Consider the following 19,566-nt stretch of genomic DNA (forward strand, 5'->3'; position numbering starts at 1 on the left):
AGACATTCATTTGTTGAAGTCAGTCATTTTCTACTCAGATTGTGGCTGCATGCTCAGTGATGGTAATATCCTCCTCAGTGCCAGGCTCATATCAGCCTGAGACACACAGTCTGAAAGCTCCTTAATGTCTCTCTTTATATAGTCCAGGGAGGTACATCTCAGGTCATTTACACCTACATGGACTGTAATGGAATCATACTGGTAACTGTGGTGTAATGACTTGAATGCTTGAGTGATTTGGCAGATTTTGGGTCCAGATAAGCGACTAATAGTTATATTCTCCTTCTTCATCCTGCATAGGGGTGCATCAGTATATCTTGCAATGGATTCCTCTTATAATGGGAGTCTTGGGAAGTGTGCTTCCTTACCTTAGGGGTTTAGTGTTTGGGGCTCCATCAAGAGTGACAGTACGTGTGGTGTTAGGTGATTTTTTTTATGAATGCCTTTGAGTTTGCTGTGGCATAGATTTGATGGTGGGTGGTCCAGGTGATCTTTGTTATAGGTTCATAGGTTCATAGGTTTATACTAGGCTATCTGCCCTAAGGCATTTATAAGCCTAGCCCAAAGTTATGTGGCTTACACCACCCCTTATGTTAGAAATAATGTGCCCATTAGTTTGTTGTGCCTCTGTCCAGCAGTGACACAGAGATGATTCCCGGGGTAAACCTACGATCTCCCATCCACCGGTCAAGATTTGTCTTGAACAGAGCCAGCGAGGTGCTCTGCCTCACATGGGCCGGGATTTTATTCCACAGCATGGGGAGTCTCTTGGTGATAAATCTATCCCTCCAGCACGTCCTATTTATATCCGTGCTAAGGTTTAAGTCACTTGCTCTAGTGGTTCTGGTGGATTTGGATTTTTTGAGGTGGAGCATGTCCATTAATTCTGGGTTGGTCATGTCTGAGCAGACGGTATGCAACTGAATAGAGTTGGAGTTTCTTCAGTCTGGCAGTATATGACAGGTTTTGGAGTCCCTTTATCCTTTTGGTGAGGAACTTTTGGGGTCTCTCCAATTGTTGCAGGTGTCGGGTGAGATACATCCCGAATGGGGCATTGTACTCGATCATTGGTCTGATAAGTGAAGAGTACAGGGGAACAATGACCTCACTTGATCTGGATGTGAATCCCTTCATGATCAGATGGGCAATGTACAAGGTCTTTCGAACCACTTTAGCAACGTGAGTGTCAAACGAGAGGCCACTGTCAACCTGGGTACCCAGGTCCCTGATAACCTCTTCTGTGCTTAGTGGGTTGCCATCTATATGGTAGCTTGGGGTTACCTTGTTTTTCCCAAGGGTATGACTATACACTTTTTTGCTTAACTTCAGGCCATGGCTCTGGCACCAGCTATCAGTTTCCGTGAGACCCCTCTGAAGGATGTCTGTGTCCGATGTACTATCCACTATGGCACCCAGTTTGCAGTCATCCGCAAACTTTGTCAGCCATAGTCCTCCTATGTTTGCCTGTACTTCTGAGATGTAGATGCCGAACAATAGGGGGCCAAGGACTGAGCCCTGTGGGACACCACTTGTAACCGGCTTAGAGTCTGACATGGCTCCAGCAACTCTAACCCTGTGGGTTCTGTCCTTTAGCCAGTTTGCGACCCATCTTGTGACATATGGGTTTACATTTAAGCTGGTAAGTTTCTCTATGATACCCGAGTGGGGTATTGTGTCGAAAGCTTTTGCAAGGTCAAGGTAGGTTGTATGGACTGCCTTTCCCTCATCAATAGCCTTGGTAACTATTTCGAAGAAGTCAACCAAGTTCAAAAGGCAAGATCTGCCCTTGACAAAGCCAAACTGGGTTGGGTCCAAGGTCTGCAAGTCCCCTATGTCCTTGTTTATGAGTTCCATTATGATCCTCTCCATAGCTTTGCAGACCAGGCTTGTTAAGCTTATGGGGCGGTAATTACCAGGGTCCGTAGAGGCACCGCCTTTGTGGAGTGGGACCACAGTTGCCGTACGCCACTCCTTGGGCACATGTCCTGTGGTAAGGCTAAGATTAAACAGCTGCCTTATGTGCGGGTTTAGTTCTTCATTGAGTTCATGTAGCACACAGCCGGGGACACCATCTGGTCCCATTGATGCTGTGTTTTTAGCTTTAGAGAGAGCAGCTTTCACCTGCGCATTTGAGATGTCTGGGAGGCTACACTCTGTTGGGATAGTTATCTCTCCTTTGGGGAGAGGGGTAAAGTTTGTGCTGAACCTGTCTGCCAGTATGTTGGCAATGTCTGTGGGCTCAGTGATTTTTGTATCATTTTGACTAATTCTGAGCATATCTGGGAGTTTCCACCCAGGTTTCTGACATAGCTGAAGAAGGCCTTATGATTGTCTTTTGAAATGATTGTCTTTTGAATCTATGGCAATTTTTTTCTCAAAGTTTGCCTTGGATGATTTTATGAGGGATCGTAGTTTCTTGCTAGTACTGATCAAAGATGCCTTCCCTTTTTGGGATTTTGCTCTATCATGTAATAGCTTTCTCTTCTTATTGTAAAGTTTGTTTATGGCTGGGGTCCACCAGACTGGACGTTTGCCCTTGGTGGAAAGAGTCTTGGTTTTATTTGGGATTGCCTGATCCATGCAGTCCTGAAGGTGTTCATAGAAGGCATTTGTAAGGGCTTCCAGATTGGGTTGTGGTTTCCATTGGCTCGGGGCCTTGAAGGATACCACACCTGTCTTGAGTAGTGTGAAGTTTGCTTTAGAGAAGTTCTTCACTGTGGTCTTTTTGTTTGGGGTGGGGCGGATGTGGATTTCTAGTGAGATTAGTTCATGATCTGATCTCACCAAAGAGGGATATACATTCAGTGTGGAGCATTTTGTCCCCATGTTTGTGATGATGAGATCTAGTATATTTTCTCCTCTTGTGGGGACGGTGACTAGTTGTTCCATGGTATTTGAATTTATGAACTCCAGGAACCTTTGGGCTAGAAAGTTGGGGCTTGAGTAATGTTCCCAGTCTATATTCGGGTAGTTGAAGTCACCCAATATGATGGTGTTTGGTGATACATTTATACCCTCCAGTGTCTTCAGGAAGGCTGTGTGGGTTTCCTGAGTTTGAGAGGGTGGCCTGTAGCATGCTACAAATTGTAGAGCAGGTTTGCCTATGGTTAATTGCACCTGGATGGTTTCCAATGCTTCGTGCGTAGCCACCAACCTGGAGGTGTGGGTATCCTTGATGAATATGGATACACCCCCTCCTTTTGTGGTATGGTCCGGGTTTTGGGGCCAGAACTCATGATATGAGGTAAAACCTGATAGTGCCGGGATGCTCTCAGGAGCCTTGAACCAGGTTTCAGTCACAGCACAGACATCGATGTTCTCCATACTGAGAAGGGCCTCGAGTGTGTGCATTTTGAGATTTAGACTTCTGGCATTGAGCAGCATTACCCTTAGTTTCTTCCCGCTTTTGTTTTCTAGGGTGGTAGGCTTAGAATTTGAGCCTTGCCTAAAAAGGCACTATGGGGTGGCAAGAGCCTTAGCCAATATCCAGAATCCCAGGGTGACAGGTGCAAGCTGTCCCTTGCGAATGGCAGCATGGCTTGTCAAGCATGTCATCCCAAGCAGACAGACACTGGATCCCCTTTGAATGACACCAGAAATTAAGCCAATTGTTAAAGCTGATCATCTTGTCACTATATTGTGGCATCATTCGTGGTGAAGGAAGGATACTGCTCAGGGTCAGGGTCATACCTGCCTGGGCTACATAATCAGAGAGCTCCTCTATGTCTCTTTTCATGTAGTCCAGGGAGGTACGTCTCAGGTTGTTCACACCAGCATGGACAATGACTGTGTCATACTTGTACTTGCCGTGGAGTGACCTGAGTGCTTGTGTTATGTGGCGGATTCTAGCGCCCAATAGGCAGCTTACCGTGACCTTCTCCTTGTTCGGCCTGGTGAGTGGGACGTCAGTGTGTCTGACTATGGAGTCACCTATGACGAGTATGTTTGGTGTTGTATTTGGCCTTAAGGGCAGTGACTGCTTTGCACACTGATTTTGTTTTTTATGTGTTGTTTGTGTGGTGTCTTGAGTTTGCAGTTGCTTGGGTGTCTGCTTTGGAGGCCTTTGCTGTTTAGGTAAATTTTTACTCAGAGCCTCCGAGTATGTCTTAGTGTGTTTATGTGTTTGATTCAGTGGTGTGGTTGAGTTATGTGAGACTTGTATTGTGGTGTGTGTAGCTGCCTTCTCCTCCTGTCTGGTCTTGCCAGTCCTGAGTTGAGAGAGCTCAGCCTCCAGTTTGGCTAAATAGCTGCATCTCTCGCAAGTGTTAGCGTTATGTGGGAGGAGGAGAGGGTTGTCCGTGTACATGAGGCAATTGTAACATTGTCTCAAAATTCCCAGATTCAACAACTGGGCAGGAGAGGACACCAGCATCTGACCCTTTGACATGCTAGAAAGAATTATGAGTTGGTATGAGACAGAAAAGTAGAGGGCTTAGCAGGGAAGTGGGCACTCCTGGGGGGTTTTGCAAGTGAGGGATTTGTATAATATAGGAGTGCTTGACCTGCAAAGGAAATGCTTATAAGACAAGGGATATGCTTTTAAGACAAGTGCTGAGCTTTTTGAGAAGAAAAAGCAATTAGGAACAAGTGTTGTGCTTTTTAGTGAAGGTGTAAACTGTTTAGGTTCCTAACAGAGCAGTTCTAAGGGAAAAATTGAAGAACAGACTTTATGGAGCCAGAAAAGTTTAACCTTGTTAAACCAGCTGCCCGATGCTGCTCTAGTGGCAACTCTGCGCTTAACGCTAAAGCACGTTAAGGCGTGCTTGATAGCAGGGGCTGGAAAGAAGCAGGAATAGACCCAAAACGGACAATAAAACTACAGTTTCAAGTCAGTAACCACTCCTACGGGGGGCAGGGAAGGCTGCTCAATGTTATTCACTGCCACTGATCAACAGAGAGACTTTCCTTTAGCCCAAGCAAAAATGGCCTCACAGAAACTTACAAACAGTTCAGGAAACAGCAAGCCTGTAACTGAACTTTAGGAAGATTGCTTTTAAGTGCCTTAACATATGTTAGTCTATCTGTGTGTTGTGTACTATATGAGGTGGGTGTTATGTGTGTGGTTTTGACAACCTGAAGTGGACTTGTATGTGAGAGTTCCTCCAATGTCTTTGTGTATTTACACCTCTTGCATACTGAGTCTGATTCTTTAAGGATTAAGTTGTTGTCAGTAAACATGAGATAATCACTACATTGTTTCAAGATGCCTATATCCACCAAGCTTGCTACAGAGAAGTTAGAAAATTGTATATCTATGCTGTCCAGTTCTTTGATTTGTGAGCTACAAGGGGGTTGTGTATTGTGATTCGAAGACTATTAAGGGCTCTTTGTTTGTGCAGACTAATAAGCATGCCTTATTGGGGAAGATTAACCTAAACATTACTAAATTCTACTAATAAAATCCATGTATAAAATAAAACCATGTAGTAAAACATGGTCAAAACGGTCATAAAAAACAGGCTTTATAAATCCGATATATGTATGGTTAATGAGAGATAAAATAGAAGTAATAATAGGTAAACGCTTTCACATACAGCTTCATCAGAACTTTATACAAATATCTAATTCACACAAACAATTTAAATTCAATTCCAATTACAACTGAACCAACAAACATGCTGTTGAAAGCTACGCGCAATTAAAGAGACTTACATCAGTTCCTATACTAATAAAATGATGTCAGTTCCTATAATAAGTGAAAATGTAAAATAACAATATAAAGAATATAAGAATAGACAACACTAAAAATTGCTAAAAGTGTGTATCATACAGGTTAAAGTATTCATTCAACTTCTTAAACCACGTTTCTTCAAAACAGGTTTTAGACAGGCTTTCTCATTCAAGCCTTTACCTTGGTCTGCTCTTAGCCTAATAATCCATTTGATCTCCTTGTTCTAAGTCATGTTCTTATATCCCTGGTGCACATCTGGTATAATAATGTCAATAACTAAAAATGTAAAAAAATATGTTAGGTGTCAGTATTTAAAACATGTTTAGAAAGAGCATTGTTTATAGAGTCAATATGAATATTATACAGATGTTCCTCTAATGCCCTCCTTTAGCATTCGGTCGGTCTTACTAACATAAAATGACTGACATTTTAGACAGTATGCAATGTAGGCAACATGTTGTGATAGACAATCAGCATCAGTATTAAACCTGTACTTACACCCAGTTTCCGGATGTATACAGAAACCTGAACTATCTAAATATTCACAATAATTGCATTTCATACAAGGTCTTGTAAACTTGCTCATCATACTACATTTTTGACCGTTCAGATCTTTTGGATAACACAACATTCTCTTTTGGGACATCTTATCTTTATATATAAAAGAAGGTCGATCACCTACGATCTCTCTAATTCTTGGATCAACCATAAGAATGTCCCAGTGTCTATTAATAACCTCAGTAATGTTCTTCATATCACTAGTATAGTAGAGTGGTAAACTAACCATTCTAGAACTAGTGGTATGAGCATTTTCATTCAAAGCAGGACTAAGTATGCCAGGAAAAATAAGGTGAGCCTATATCCTGCCTTAATACAGATATCTGTGCCAAGGTGTTATTAATCTCACTTGTCCTATACCCAATATACCCTCCCCAACAGGGATCATTTTACGCTCATCAACAGAATAGCAAGGTGTTGAATTTGGTGACAAACAGATAGCAGTGGTACCACAGAAAAGGCATAGGTGGGTCAATATATGAATGGCACTGGTAAATAGGAAGCATTCAGTCCACTACTATAAAAGGTGACATTAAAAGCACAGAATAAAATGATGCATGCAGTATCACAGCCAGCCTATGCAAGGCAGTGCATGGCTGGCCACATTGTGCATTAGACATATCCATACCCACAAAGGACGCAGTCATCATTTCTTTCACAGGCCTGAGGCACAGTAACAATTGACAGAGACACTATAATATGGGGTATGGTCATGGGAAGTGAACTTCATAGTCCTTTACTTTTATAATAAGTTAAACCGAGTCAGGGATCATATCCTCCAGTGGTGAGGTTGAGCTGCAACACTGTGTCCATTGGTGATATTCACTGTGGCGGCTTACAGTCTTTGGGTTCAATGCAGTCTGTGGCAGGAAAAGCCTACAACTGCAGGGTTATGTGCATGCACCATGATGAGGTATCGTATGTTGGGAGCTACCATGAATCGCCATCCATGAACTGAGCAACAACCACTAGAGAGTATGGCATTCCATGTGTCCACAATGGAAAATGAAGGTGTAGAACTACAGGACCATTCATAAGCAGCCCGATGAGGCACCACAGGCATTGAGCCTGAGAAGTATTGAAACTCATGGTGTTAGATTGTGTAGCCATAGCTGACAGCGATGCCATCTCATCAATGGTCTGTGTAATGTGAGTGGAGTCATTATGTGCTGGCATCCTCCCATAACGATGTACTTTACAGACTGCAGAGGCAAACAAGAAGGCACGTATCACTTGTCTCAATGAGACACCCAAGGAGATAACATTTTCCAAAAGCAACCTCATCAGCATTGTCTACTCTTTGTCTCCATACACCATGTCATTGTGCTGGTATTACATGTCCTCATGCAAGCTGCAAAGCACCCTGTCAATCTTCACAATACCTATGATAGCAACTGACAGTGCCTGGTTCACTTACTTGAACATCAATGATTTATGCAGATTGCTGTACCCAGATTAGGGACAGACCAAGAGTCATAGTGGCACCACATAACCCCAACATGTCTCCCCTGTAGAAGTGGTGAGCAGGTTGGAGGCCATGCATATTTCAGATGCTGAAAAATCACCAAATAAGTTTGGTCTATACTCACCTGTCATGCATCCTCCTAGCTAATGAGAAATGTGCACAGCACATGGAGATAACACCTGTCCTGACATGCAGACTGCTGCAGTTGCAGCCCAGAAGTATCTGAAAAGACAGATATGTCGAAGGTATTTGGGTGATTTGGCTCTAGCTCGCATGCAGTACACTACACCATACAGATGTTTAGTGAGTATTACTAACCTTCTGCATAACCTACTGACATTCGTGTTGTCACTGCAGGCCCAGCTAACACATTTAGACAAGTATTAGACTTATTATGGCCATTCACAGCATTCCCATCCTGCATCACTCCCTGTCACACTTGGCCCTATACAGTTTGTCTGAAACAACTTTGCACAAAAGGTGTAAACCATGTTTGTGGAGGGGCTGCAGTAACACCTATATCTTCTGGGTGGTGAATGTTTCCAGCCATTAGCTCTCTTGAGGCTTCATGGTAAGCCCCTGTATACCTGACAGTTTCATATGTCATGGATTGGGTGTGTTAAGCATGGCATGGAAGTCATTTACCTATGGTTACTGTCCCTCCCCAGTATGCAGCCACTTAGCAGGCCCCTATAGTGCTCTACATGTCCAGCCCCATGTACATACTGCAGCAATGAGTATGACTTCTCTAGACCCCTTCCTGCATCTGCTTTTTTGTCCTGTGTAGTGTTTTGCACATCCTGTTACAGCCTCCCTTACAAATAATTGCCATGTACAGGGGTCAACATGTCCACAATAGTATGTCCTTCCCAATGCCCATAGTATTCTTCCTCACCACAGCTGAACATGGCAGTGCAATGTCATTGTGCTATGCTCCCACTCATGCATGCCTCATGGCTTCTGTCTTACTGCTACTGCCATTCACCACAGGTACTGATGATGGTGTTGGCCCATATTACCAGATGGTATGTCTTCCTACATTGTAGATGCAAGTCCACAGTATTGCATCCCACAGTTTTTCTCTGCAAATATTCTCACATAAGATGGTGCCCACACTTTATATTATGCTAATATAGTTCTCTTATCATGATGGTTATGTTTATAATGCCTTTTAGTTCCATTGTTGCTGATTTGTTGCTAGAATGCAAAAGGCTACCCACATTATCTGGGGCTAACAATGCTCTGCATGGTGATAAGGAAGCAAGTGACCATTATGCTTGCTCCAGCAGTGTAGTTCATAGCACTGCACTACAGAAATGTAGACGTTTGGTTGCACCTACCAGTAGTATACTCCACTGCCATGGCAAAATAGTACAGCCATGGCTGATAGCTGAGTATGTTGCATTCTAGATTACCCTGACATCCTTCCATTACCTCTGCCTTATCCATATCCAAGTATCCCTCTCTGTCATTCATCTGTCACCATAATTTGTTTATTGTCTAAGCCTCCCCATTGACATCTATTTCTATGTCCATGCTCTGTCATCTCCAACTTTTGCATGTGTGTGTGTGTGTGTGTGTGTGTATATGTGTGTGCATGCTCGCGCATGTGTGTGTGTGTCTGTGTGTGTGTGTGTGTGTGTGTGTGTGTGTGTGTGTGTGTGTGTGTGTGTGTGTGTGTGTGTGTATATACCACCCTTTTCTGTCTGTGTCTGCATTTTTGTTTATTTGTCCTTATATTCACCCTTCCCTTTCCTTCAGTTCCAGCCACAATTTTTCCTCACTGTCTTCATCACTGTATCTCTCAACTGTCCATTAAATGGCAGAATGATTTCTATATCTTATTTTTTGTCTGTTCCATGTAAAATTTGTGGTTTTTGTTAATAATTGCTGACTGAAGTCACTGAAGAGTGGCAGATATTTGATATTCAAACTCCATATTTTTCAGAAAATGCATGTTAATGTAAACCCATTATTCTAGCAACTTCCTAACTTTGTAAGAGCAATATTTAAAATGTGTTCCTGAATTTACCCCCCCCATTATTTTTGGATTTGTCCAGAATTCTTGCACTAAGAAGATGATATATATGTTCTCAACCTACCCTTTTTCTTTATGCATTGCAAATGGATATAACACCCACAAATACATATTGCTACTGCTCCTCACCCCCACCCCCATCTATTATACCTTATGATTGCCCTTGTGTGCTTCCCTCCGATTGCCCTTCTTTATCTCCCTTTTCCTACTTCCCTATCTCAACAAATTCCACCTTGTATATATGACAAACCGGGTTAGTACTTTACTATGCTAACTGTCATTCACAATCTGGAAGACCATGAGTGCAGTGCTTCATTGCATACATGAATATGTATGATATATGCTGTACTAGTCTGCCATGGCAGTGACATGTACTCATCCAATAGGACTGCCTAATGTTTATTTATTTTTATTTTATTTTATTTACATTTGTTGACTGGGAATGTCCAACTGGACGTAAGTCCATTTTCAGCAGAGGCCCGGGGAGAAAAGCTCCACAGTTAAAATAAACAGACAGTAGTTACATTGAATTACATAGCGATTAACAATTTGATTAACATAGCAATTAATTACAAACATATTTACAGATGAAGAACATTTATTTATTTATTTATTTATTTATTTATTTATTTATTTATTTGCAGTTGGTTTACCAGGATAGTCCATTGGGCCAAAAGAACCCATTTTCAATGGAGTCCTGGGGAGAAAAGCTCCAATACAGACAAATTAGGTACATACAAAAAATTACAATAATAATTATACAGAGTAGAAGATAAAACATTTAAGCTCAAATTTCAAGAAGCATTCAAATCAATACAGTATGATGAGGATTAATGAGAGGTAAATAAACTGAAACATTAATGTGATATACATTCAGAGGAGTTATTCAGAAGTAGACATAAAATAACATTACAGAGTAGATATTCTGAGGGAACATAAGCTTTGTTAGGTAGAGTTAAGTATCATAAGCGTATAGGAGGTTGAGATATCATATATTTATGAGGGGTGGGAGCAAGAACAATCCCATTGGGACCTTAGATATGTATGAAGAGATTTTTTGAACATGTACTGGTTAGAGGTGGTACGAATGGATGGTGGGAGTGAGTTCCAGAGACAGGCAAGGTTAAAGGATAGTAAGTGTTTGCCTGGGGGATGAGATGGTTTATGAACTTCTAATAGGTTTTGATTGTTAGACCTTAAGACTCTATTTGGTAGGTGCATTTTGAAGGCAGAAGACAGGGAGGGACAAAGAGAGGGGCTAAGAATGAGCTTATGAGCGAAAGTCAGCTGTATATATATGAGATGATTAGGTAATTCGAGCCAATTTAGTTTTTGGAGAGAGGAACAGTGGTGGGTGGAAGACCTGTGGCCATTAGCGAATTTGGCGATTTTGTTATAGCAGGAGGAAAGCTGGTTTTTTAGAGAGGTCTGAAGATTGGTCAGTAATGGGGCCCCGTAGAGAAGGGAGGGGATGAGAAAAGAGGAAGTGAGTGTGGTTTTGGAGGAGCTTGTAAGGTACTGATTCTGACGGTAGAGCATACCTAGTTTTTGATGGTTTTTTTTAATATTTAGTTGTAGATGGGAGTTGTAACTAAGCCGATTGTCAATTTGTACACCTAGTAGCTTAGTTTCAGACACTAGTTCAAGGGGTGAGTTATTTTGGTAATTTGAGAAGGAGTTTATATTGAAGGAAGTGGATTTGGAGGGGGTGAATACCATAAGTTTTGTTTTGGAGGCATTGAGTGCTAAGTGATTTATTTTCATCCAATGTTCAGTAATTGAAAAAGCTTCCTGAGTAAGTTTTTGGAGCAGAGAGGAGGAGGTGGCAGAGCAGATAATGGTAGAATCATCTGCATATTGGATGATGTTTGCAAAAGGAATGGATTTGTGGAAATCGTTTATAAATATATTACAGAGGAGGGGACCAAGAATAGATCCTTGGGGAACTCCAGTGGGGGTACTAAGGAAAGGGGAAGTGGCCTTTTTCCATATTACAGCTTGGTATCTATTTGATAGATAACTGGAGAACCAATTTATGGAGGAGGGAGAGAGGTTAAGTTTTGACAGTTTGGTTAAGAGCAGATTGTGTGAGATAGTGTCGAAGGCCTTGGAGAGGTCAAGTAGTAGGGTAGAGACAATGTGGCCAGAATCACGTGCTGTGTTAATAGTCTCAAGAAAGGACAAGAGGGCTGTCATAGTGCTGTGATTTGGCCTGAATCCGTGTTGAGTAGGGGTTAGAAGGTTGTTATCTAAGAGATGTGGCAAGAGTTGAAGGTGGATACACTTTTCCAAAAGTTTAGAGATGGGGGACAGGATAGCAATAGGATGGAAGTTGTTGACGTTACAGTTGTTGCCTCCTTTATGCAGGGGGATGATGAAGGCTTGCTTCCACAGTTGGGGCACTGTGCATTCATGGATGGAGCGGTTGATTAGAATGCTAATGGGATAGGCAATTGCATCTGTGGCTATACTTAGGAAGTAAGAGGGAATGTTGTCAGGAGCGTTAGTACATGGCTTCAGTTTCTGAAGGAGTTTCTTTATAGTGGAAGTGGGTATAGGTTTTAATGAGAATAGAGAGGGATGGAGAGAGAGAGAATTTGAGGAAGGTACAGGTGATGAGGCAGTTAGAGTAGTGGATAAGGTGGAAGATAGACAGTGCAAAGTAGAATTGGGGATAGGCTTGTTTGTGGGAGAGGGAGGGGGTGTATTAGATAGTGAGGTGGAGCATGTGAAGGAGGAGGTGAGTTTGCTAATAGAGTCGATGAAAAAGGAGTTGAACTGCGTAGCTAAATCTAAGTCTGGGCTATTTGGGTCTGGGGTTGGGGTGTGTGGTTTGCTGGGGTTAAGGAGGGTGGAGATCCCCTTCCAGAATCTTTGAGGGTCAGTTTTATTATTGTTCTGGAGTATGAAGAAGTATTTTTGTCTATCAGAGATTATTAGCTTTTTTACTTTATTTCGAAGGGTTTTGTATGCAATATGGTGTTCTGGGGTCTTATTTCTCAGATAGAGTCCCCAGGCTTTGTCTCTAAGGCGCATGGTTGATAGTGTGATTTTGGTTAGCCAGGGGTCTGAATTTGTTTTTATTCTTTTTGTTCTTAGAGGGGCTTGGGAATCAAGTATTCCTAAGAATGTAGAGTTAAAGTGAGCAACTGCTTCTTCTAAGGGCAGTGTCTTTAGAGTGTTCCAATTAATTGCTTTCAGGGAATCTACGAAGGTTGATGGGTTAAAGCTTTTGTCATTGCGAGTAGTGATGTAGTTGTGGGTGCGGTAGGAGATACAGGGGAGTCGGTGAGTGAAAATAGGCAGGTGATCTCTAAGAGGGTCGGGAAGAGTACCGCTATCTGAAAAATAGTGGGGATGTGACACTAGAATCCAGTCAAGGATGGTGCCACAGGAGGGGTCTTTTGATGGGTGTGTTATGGTGTTGATTAGCTGGGAAAAGTTATATAGGTTGATGTTAAGAGGGTTGGTTGGAGACTGGATGGAGGCCCAGTTGATATTTACATCTCCTAAGATTATGGTTTCATTGCTAATATTGTCAGAGAGCCATGAGAGGATGTTTTCAAGTGTAGAAATATTGTCCCCTGGGGGGATGTAGAGGGATGCTAGGCATATGTGTTTGTGCTTATTAACTTGTAGGAGAGTGAGGAGTACTTCAGCATTATTAAATGTAGGAGTAGGTTTGTTGTAGGGGGTAACTAGCAAGGAAGAAGAATATAGGAGAGCAACTCCACCGCCTTTCTTCTGGGTCCTGTCTTTTCTAATGATTGAATAGCTGGGTGGAGTTATTTCAGAGTCTTTTATAGAGGGCTTTAACCATGTTTCTGAAATAGATAGTATGTCAGGTTTGTTATGCATGAGCCATGCATGGAGGGTAGGGACTTTATTCACTATACTTTGTGAGTTTAGAGAAGTAAAGAATATAGGCTTGTGTGAGGAGGAAAAGGAGGAGGGGCCGGGGTTGGGATGGATATCACCAGATAAAAGACTGGTAATGAGATGAAAGATTGGGTTAGAAAGATAATTGAGTAGAGTAAGAAAATGATTTGGGTCTGTTGTGATGGTCAAGGGGTGTTTAGTTACTATGGGGATAGAGTTTTTCTGAGAGGAGAAAACTTTGAATGAATAGGTGAGGAGCTGTGTTACTGGGTAAAGATGGAGAGAGATAGGAGAGTGTAGTTGTGAGAGAGGGGAGTTCAGATGGTTGGTTGTATGATAAAGTTGCGAATGGTAAGAAGTATGAGGTTGGGTGAGGTAATAAAGATATGATAGTTTAAGAGATAGTAATAGAAAAATAAAGATGGATGAAGGATTTAAAGGCATGTTGAAAAGGTTGCTTCGTATTAAGTGTTATAGTTGTCTTATATATGTTGTAAGTTTATTGCGCAGGGGGATGAAGAAAAGCTTGCCAAGGTTGAGTAGAGTAAAGAGTAGTAAGTGTGGAGCTGGAGGGAAAGGTAGTTAAGTGGGTGAGAGTTTAGAATTGAGGTGTATTATTATGGATTAGCTGTGGGTGTGGTTATAATTGGATAATAGGCTGTTGGGGGTGTGTCTATGGTGCTGAGGGCTGATTGGTGTAGGGAGGAAGTGGGTGTGGTAACAAGAGGGATATAGCTAGAGATACTGGGGGCGGGTGGAATTTGGGGGCAGGGTAGGGGAGCGAAGTGAGCCTGAAGGGCGAACGGAGCGGGAAGACACCAGGAGAGGATCGAGAGTCAATCAGTAGAGCATAGGTTACAGGAGAGTAAGTTGTAGCTGGGTAAGTAAGGGTTCTATAATTAATAGGTAGAGTGGGCAAAAGTATGGATGAGAAAGTGAGGAATGCAAGTAATAGAAGAGAAAAGCAAGAAATGAGTGAAGAAAAGTAAAATACAGTAGGGAGGGGACGCCCTCTAGTGGCCAAATGCAGAAGTGCACTGGGTCCACTAGGAAGGTCTTGGGACTAGATAGGATGGAATATGGAGGAGCTGGAAAAGAACTCAGATAAAGATGGGAGAGAGAATGGAGAGAGAGGAATAAAAAGTGTTTCGGCTGCTGGCTGTCCTGGCAGGGAGATAGCTTACAATATTAACAAGCAGGAGTTAAAATGGTAGAAGCCCAAGTGGCAACAGATGCACATACTTTCACAGTGTCCTCTGGGAAACACTTTTCCAAATTCCAAAATGGGGATTGATGCAGCAGAGCAGTATGTCTCTTAAGCAAAAGTATGGATGGAGTAGGTGACTTTAGTTGAATGTATGTGTCCACCCAGGCGAGGTCCCAAGGGAAAATACAGGGCAAAAAACTGGAGATAGGAGGAAGAGATGAGAAGAGTTAGTAACAGTGTAATAGTGACAACACCTTATTACCTAAATAAGTAGTAAGCAGATAAAAGAGGAAGCAATAAGCACAATACAGTCAGTAAAGCAAACAGTAATGCAATATCCTGGTGCTATAGCCTTCTATTAAAATGAGTAAAACACATCAGAACTCAACAGGCCTGCCTTGCAAACGAGTGAGCAACTGGCTTCCTGCTACATATCTGGTTAGTTCTGGACTATGACACTCTTCAGGCTGTATGCCATTTAGTTCTCTGCAGATGTACAGGACTTGTCTATGACACCCAGACTATGTTGATGCTGGATACAGATTATTCTATTTAATTTCTTTTTTTTTCACATCTTTTTTTTCCTGGGACATACTGTTTGTTACACTGAATAGTGTTTTTCATACATAATATTTTGTTGGTTTTATCTATATTTATTAGAATACTGTATGTTAGCACTGTCTGTAAACTAATTTTGTTGTTTATAATGTATTGCATTACTGTATTTTGTTTCTGTGAAATAACTTGTGAACTGATTAGGAATAGACATTCAAATAAAAGTAATCTGAACTGATATATTATGTTCTAATGAAATATAATAGTAAATATATTTATAATATTATTAAAATAATAATTTAACACCGGCAGTATCAACATGTTCTTCCTGTGTCTGTGTTGATTCTCTGGTTACTCCATCTCCTGTTCACTTCCAAAGAAAATGCCATTAACTGACCACATATGTTACATTTACACTGACCCGAGTTGTTTGGTTATGGCGTATAAGGACCAAATAATGATGTAATTTACTTGATTACAAAATAAATAAATGTAATTATAATCAAAATTAGATTAAAATTAAAATGTACTTTGGATGCATTTAATTCCCTTCTCAAAATCTGTCTCATAGATTTTTGAGAAAATAAAGAAAATACATTATTTCATCAAAGATCTTTAGTAGAGTACACAATATGTGGTTTAAGTTTCTTTTAAAGTATGGCTTTAATGGAGCCAAAAGTTGAAATGAGTGGAAGTAATATTGTATCACAGATTCATTATTCTGACAGATAAAAAGATGACATACCACAACATGATTGGTTTAATAATTTATCTTTGTGATAAGGTTTGTAGCCTGCTTTTGATTATATTTCACCTTGTTATGCGTTAGTACTTATAGCTGAGTGATCACACAGCTTTTTTGGGGCATAATGATGCCTTATTTCCCAAAAGAGTAAGGTCTCTTTGATAGTCTTATAAATTTTTGAGCATAAAAGTTATCCAAAGTCTGTAGCTAAATCTGCTCATCTTTGAGCCCGTCTTACAACTTTTGCATTTAGTACTGAATGTTCTGTTTTCTAACTTCTAAACTTTCACTTAAACATCTCAGCCTCTTGGAGCTTATCAATGAACCTTTCAGTTTCAATAATCTCTTTTCTGTATAGCATAATCCTGTAGTGCTAATTTTTACTGTCATATTTGGGAGTGTTGGAGTATTTTGTGTAATAGCTCCTTACCTGTTTACAGATGTTTACATGTTTCACTACAGTTTGTATACTAACAGTCATTGCTGCAGTAGACGTCTTCTTGTCAGTTTGTGAAGTTTTGGGGCTGTTTAAATTGCCAAACGTATCTGATGTATTCTTGATTTAGTGATTTCTGGCACCTGCACTTGTATGTGCTATTAGCTGGGTTATCTGGAACATTCCTCAGTCTAGTCATTTGTATTACTGTACTTCCTTAACAGTTCATCTGGCATCAAAATGATTTGGTTCATCACTTATTTGGCAGTATATTCAGTGTCCTAGTTGCTGACTTATTCGACTTACCCATTTCATGAATGCATGTACCTATTATATATTTTTTATGTTTATATATCAGACTACTGTGTTTTTTCACCCATAGGTTAATAGGGTCATACTAGGCTAATGACAATCAGGATCTTCACAAGTTTAGCTGTATAACCCAACCCAGTTTTGTCCCCAAGTTCCTTGGACACCTATATGGTAGGGTATGTTAGTAAAGAGTTAGCTAAGCATTACGTATGACAGTAGTTGTTTACTGTCGATTTCTGTTTATCAGAGACACAGGGGCCAGGTTGGGGATGAATTTGTGATTTTCCATCCAATAATTAAGGTTTCTTTTGAATAGATTCAGGGATGAACTCTGCTTCACTTAGATGGAGAATTTATTCCATAGTGAAGGAACACTTTGAGATACGTATAGGTCCATCCAGCATACTCTTTTTATGTTGCAGGCAAAGCTCAGGTGCTTGGATATAGTGCTTCTGATTATTTTGTAGATGTGCGAGAGATCCATCAGAGCTGGATCTGAGGATACATTATATGCTAGGCATAAATCGCCTCTTAGTAACCTGTAGGAGACTGAATACAAAGATAGGGCCATAAGGCAATTTGTGTGGGACAGAGTATTCATAACCTGGATTCTCCTGGTGAGGAACCTTTGCTCCAACTGTTGCAAGTGCCTCATTAGGTACATGCCAAAGGGGGCACCACACTCAATGATGGGTCTGATAAAGGATGAATAGAGTGGTATTATAACTTCCCTGGACCTGTATGCAATATAATTGCTTATACATTGGAGACGTAGAATGATTTTCTTAGCATCTTGGCTACATGTTGGTCAAAGGCCAGATTACTGTCTAGTCCTAGATCCCTAGCTATTAGCTCAACTCTTAGGGGTGTTTTATCAATGGAGTAATTAGCTTGAGTGGATAATTTCTCAAAGGGCACTATAATGCATTTGTTTGTGTTGAGTTTTAATCCATGGCTTTGGCATCAGTCATTTCTTTGTGTTAAACCCTCTTGTAGGATGTTGTTTTTGTGAGGGGAATCTATGATAGTTCCCAATTTACAGCCATCCATGAATTTGGTGAATCAGAGGCCTTTGATATTAGCCTTTACATCTGAGACATAGTTACGAATAATCAAAAGTTATTGAAGAAGCAAGAGAAAGTCCAGTCAGATTAAATTACAAATGTGATAAAAAAGAAGCAAGAAAGAAATATTAAATTCTATGAAATGTGCACACAATATTAGAGGGTGTTCAGAGAAGCACAGATGCTACAATATTAAACGGGAGGTTATAAATGTAAGTGGTCAGCTTATTGACACATTTAACACAGACCTAGTCTCTCCTTGTTTCCTACCATGCTTAGCTACTCTACCCATGAAGTCTCCCCTTCTCATTTTCTGACCTTACTTTTCACTATTTTAATTTTTCCTTCCCTTCTACTCCTTTCTCTGTTACACCCAATTGCATCTATTTATATATTGATATTTACAATGTGTGTTGCATTAACACGTTATATAACATGTCTAACTTGTCCTACAGTTAAATCACTCATAGCTTTTCTTTAGAGAGTAAATAATTTCTTTCTCTTCAACACTATGCATGCATTCATTTGAAAATGTCAACTTTTTTATCCTCTTTCTTCTGCATTCTTCTAGACAGTGCTTGAAAATGGTCCATATGTAGCAGTGTTCTTTATCCCATTAATAAATGAAAAATAAATAAATAAAAGAGTTATACATTTCTGTCCAGTACAATGACACAGCCAATAACAGATGAATAAATCAGCTGTCTTGGTAGCTTATAATTTTAACACAAATTTCACACTTTTTTGCAGTCACTTATTTCTATAGTGGTCTGGGAAGCCAGGAAGGTGCTAAAGAGGATTGTGATACAAGTGGCTAGAACAACAATATTACAACTTCAGCTTTAATTTTCACATAGGTGAAACACTACCTTTCAAAACATAGAATAAACAGACAAAATGTGGAATAGTTGGCAGCTATTTATTTAGGAAGCTAACAGCATATGTAAATGCATTTGTCCACTATTTCAACAAGTTTTCTTAATATCATTTGGGTGTGTGTGCATTTGTGTGAAAGGGAGAAAAAGAGAGAGAGAAACATTTTATGTAGTCACTGGGAAGCAAAACACATTACTAATATTATAACATCCTGCATGTTGGCCTTTACTTTATCACTGCTTTCCTGGTGTTTTGATGAATACAAATTAATACAGATGCTTGTGGGCGTATCTTTCTTGCAGTTGGTCCCCAGGTATTTTCATTTTACTATATTACCATATTGTATTGGGCTTGGTCCTAAAGTATAGAGAAATAAGCCTGTCTGCATCCCCAATGACCCTAGATCAATTATCAGCACAGGCTAAAAGGACAGGGTGGTAGAGTGACTGGTTAACGCTGGTTTGTGCATCTTGGATGGAAAGAGGTGGTTGGACCAGACCTTTTGTACTGCTGACCATGGCTCACAAACTAAGTACTGCATGATGCAGCTAATCAGGTCATTGTACATTTGCAGCACAAGGAGGCCAAGAGGCTTGATGATGTGCAGAGGCATGACTCCCTCCTTTGCAGCGACATTGATGCAAAACACTGAACACTGGTGGAAGGGAGATAGTCTGGGTAGGAGTACTGTATGATGTCCTTCATGATTCTTGCCTCCACTAGGGAACTATATGGTTTGATTGGCTGTCACACTAGTCAG

Source organism: Protopterus annectens, chromosome 1.part0 (assembly GCF_019279795.1).
Source record: "Protopterus annectens isolate FY-2018-M chromosome 1.part0, PAN1.0, whole genome shotgun sequence".
NCBI lineage: Eukaryota > Metazoa > Chordata > Ceratodontiformes > Protopteridae > Protopterus > Protopterus annectens.